Here is a 3731-nt window from a genome sequence, read left to right on the forward strand (position 1 = left end):
GTGACAGAGTGAGACTCCAACTCAAAAAAAATAAATTAATTAAATAAATAAATAAATAAATAAATAAAATTAGCCAGGCGTGGCAGCACATGCCTGAAGTTCCAGCTACTTGGAAGACCGAGGTGGGAGGATTGCCTGAGCCCGGTGGGTTGGAGCTGCAGTGGCCCTGATCATGCTGCTGCCCTCCAGCCTGGGAGACAGAGCGAGACCTGGACTCAAAAAAAAAAAAAAAAAAACTAGATGTAGGATCTCAGTTTAGATGTGGGATCTCAGTTTGCTGCCCAGGGTGGTTTCAAACTCCTGGGCTCCAATCATTCTCTCACCTCAGCCTCCCAAATTGTGGGGATCACGGGTATGAGCCACTATGCCCAGCCAATACTTTTCAGCGTTTTAGCTCCTGCAACATGTAGCGCCCTCTGCCTCAGGGGTTGCCTGTCTTCTCCCTCCCCCAGGTGGGGTTCATTGACTACATTGTGCACCCATTGTGGGAGACGTGGGCAGACCTCGTCCACCCGGATGCTCAGGACATCCTGGACACGTTGGAAGACAACCGCGACTGGTACTACAGCGCCATCCGACAGAGCCCGTCACCGCCGCCTGAGGAGGAGCCGGGGGGGCTGGGCCACCCGCTGCCACCCGACAAGTTCCAGTTTGAGCTGACCCTGGAGGAGGAAGAGGAGGAGGAAATATCCACGGCCCAGGATACACTAATGGTGCAGGGGTTTTCTACAGCCAAGGACGCATCCACGGCTCCGCCTGAGACCGTGTCCCAGGACGCATCTCCAAGGGAGGATTCATTCGAGGCCGAGGGACAGGACGCGTCCCTGGAGATCCAGGAAGGTGATGCGTGTTTGACGCAGCAAGCACATTCCGAAGGCCAAGCCCCTGTAGGCCAGGAGGCGTTTCCGTCCCAGGAGGAACCCATGGATACCGTAAGCTGCAGCGGGCCCCCTGCCCTGGCTCTTGAAAGCTCCTATCCACCTGCTTTGAGGACCCCATCCATTCCAGAGGAGGCCCCGGGCCTCCCTCCCACGGAGGCCGAAGTGGAGGCCCGACACCAGGCTGCCAAGAGGGCTTGCAGTGCCTGTGCGGGGACATCTGGGGAGGGCACGCTCACACTCCCAGCGCCTGGCGGGTGGGGGTCAGGCGAAGACCCCACCTGAGCTCCAGGACCCGTCCCCATCCCCCTCCCTTCCTCCCTCCCCCCCACCTCCTCCGCTGCCTCAAAGACTCTTGGTCCTCCTGAGAGAAAAGAAAACAGCAAAGTGGGGTTTTTTTCCTCGTTTCTTTTTCTCCCCTCTCCCCCCTCCCCCACCCGTGGGGCCTTTTTTTGGAGGTGGGGGCTGGGGAATGAGGGGCTGAGGTCCCGGAAGGGATTTTATTTTTTGAATTTTAATTGTACCATTTTTAGAAAAAGGACCAAAAAAAAGAAAAAAAAAGAATGAAACACAGCAACTGTAGACACTCCCGTTCCTGACTCCCCCTTTCCCTCGCCAGACCTCTCCTCCCTCCTGCCCACCTCTCCCCATCTCCAGTCTTCCGGCCTCCTTGGCCTCTTCACCTGGGCCCAGGCAGGTCTGGGGCCTCCTTCTGGGCTCTTCTGAATTCTGGAGGGTTTCTAGAAGCCAGCGAGGAGTAGCCATTCTGGCAGGGCTGGGGTCACTGGGGAAGGCCCCCGCTCCAGCCTCTCTCTGGCTTGCTGCCCCCCAAAAAGTCTTCCACCTCATTTTGCACAACCCTGGTGATACTGACGGGGTCAGGGCGCGGGGGTGGGCTGCTCACTTGAGGATGCGGAAGGAGGTGGTGCGGAATGTTCACACCGCCAGCCGTGGGCCTGAGACTGGGGGAGAACTGAAGCTCCTCCGTGCACCACCCTCTCCTCCCGCTTTGGGTCCACTTTGCATTTTCTCTATTTGGGGGTGGCTGTGACCGGCGCGCCTCCCCCCACCTCTAGCTGCTTCTCCTTTTGTTCCTGCCTTAAAGATTCCCCTGGCCCCGGGAGAGGCGCTGGCAGTGGCATCTGCCTGCACCTTGGGGCGGGCAGGGCTGGGCCTGGAGCCCCCACCCTGGCCCCCCACCTCCTCAGCATCTTCCTGAGCCCAGCCTCGACCCTTTGCCCTAGGAGGAAGCAATAATGGTGTACACCCTCACCCCATCCTGGGCAACCCTTTCCACCCTGGCACCAAAGTTCCTTCTCCTTCGTGCCCACCTTCCCAAGCCTGTCCCTCTCCTCCTAGCGAGTCCCTGAGCAATACGACAGACAGATGCAAGGCCATTCTTCTCCAAGCCATGGGGGACTGTCTGGAAGGAAAGACCCCCTCTGCCCTGTCCCCACGCCCCTCCGTCTGGGTCTGCAGCCAGGAGGGGCGGGGCGGGGCAGGGAGGGTGTGCGCCATTCATTCCTGCCCCCAATTCTGAGCACACGGTACTGTAGCCCTAGCTCCTCCCTGCCCTTCCATCTGTCTGTCCACCCCAGTGGGGAGAGACCCCCACTCCCACCCCTTGATTCTATACAGGGTTCATTTTTGTAGCGAAAGCAGTTTCCGTCCCAGCCGGCCATCGGAGCGGGCCTTTGCTTTCTTCTATTTCTGTTTGTTCTTTATCTTCCTTTTTTTTTGTACATACTGTAAGGTTGGTTTGTAAATTATTCTACAGAGGCAAAAAGGGAAAATAAACTTGCCCTTCCCTGGCTGACCCGGTCGGGAAGGTACAGGGGGGTCTCCCCCCCATCCCCCGCTGTATTATACAAACTGTACCATAGTCCCGGGAAAGGGGGGCTCATGCCGCTGTTTTATGGGAAGTCGTGTCATCGGAGGGGGCGAGGGCTGGACAGAGCCTGCCCCTCCCCGTCTCCTCGAGCTGAGAGGGGTGACTGGTGAGACAGCCCCCACTCCAATCAGGGCTCCTCTCCCCAGGGTGGGTGCAGGACCCCGTGAGCTGCTTGCCTGTTGTTCACTTTCACAATCAGTCATTCGGTCCGTGGATCGAGACATAATCCTTCGATCTTGTCTCCAATTAAACCGAGGCTTTCACCGACTGTCCTGGCTGCTGTGGCTTCATTCCCTCCTGGGCTGTTGAGGTGCCTTCCTCCTGCACCTCCTGCTGGGTGGGGAGTGGGGGTTCCTGTTCCTACCCATCCCCAGGCACATGGAATTGGGAAGACAGCTCCATGAGAGGCAGCCCCCAAACCCAGGTCAGGCACAATAGCCCATGCCAGTAATCTCAGTGCTTTGGGAAGCTGGGGCAGGATGATCGCTTGAGGCCAGGATATCAAGACCAGCCTGGGCAACATAGCAAGACACTGTCTCTAAAAAATAAGCTGTGTGTGGTAGCATGCACCTGTAGTCCCAGCTACCCAGAGGGAGGTGCAGGAGGATCACATGAGCTCAGAAGGTCAAGGCTGCAGTGAGGTATGATTGTGCCACTATACTCCAGCTGGGGCAACAGAGCGAGATTTCATCTCTAAAAAGTAGATAAGGCCAGGCACAGTGGTTCACACCTGTAATCTCAGCACTTTGGGAGCAAGGTGGGAGGATCGCTTCAGCCCAGGAGTTTGAGACCAGCTTAGGCAACATAGCAAGACCTCATCTCTACAAAAATATTTAAAATATTAGCCAGACATGGTGGCGCACAACTGTAGTCCCAGCTACTTGGAAGACTGAGGTGGAAGGATTGCCTGAGTCCAGGAGGTTGAAGCTGCAGGGAACTGTGATCGTGCCACTGCACTCCAG

General features: G+C 57.0%; 1 pseudogene; it reads left to right on the forward strand.

Moving 5' to 3' along the window:
* Positions 1 to 452: 452 nt before the first annotated feature.
* LOC103266173 lies at positions 453 to 3037 on the forward strand (annotated as a pseudogene).
* The last annotated feature ends 694 nt before the right edge of the window (positions 3038 to 3731 follow it).

The sequence above is a fragment of the Carlito syrichta genome, unplaced genomic scaffold (genome assembly GCF_000164805.1).
Source record: "Carlito syrichta isolate Samal-C Ts95f unplaced genomic scaffold, Tarsius_syrichta-2.0.1 Scaffold307047, whole genome shotgun sequence".
In the NCBI taxonomy this organism is placed as follows: domain Eukaryota; kingdom Metazoa; phylum Chordata; class Mammalia; order Primates; family Tarsiidae; genus Carlito; species Carlito syrichta.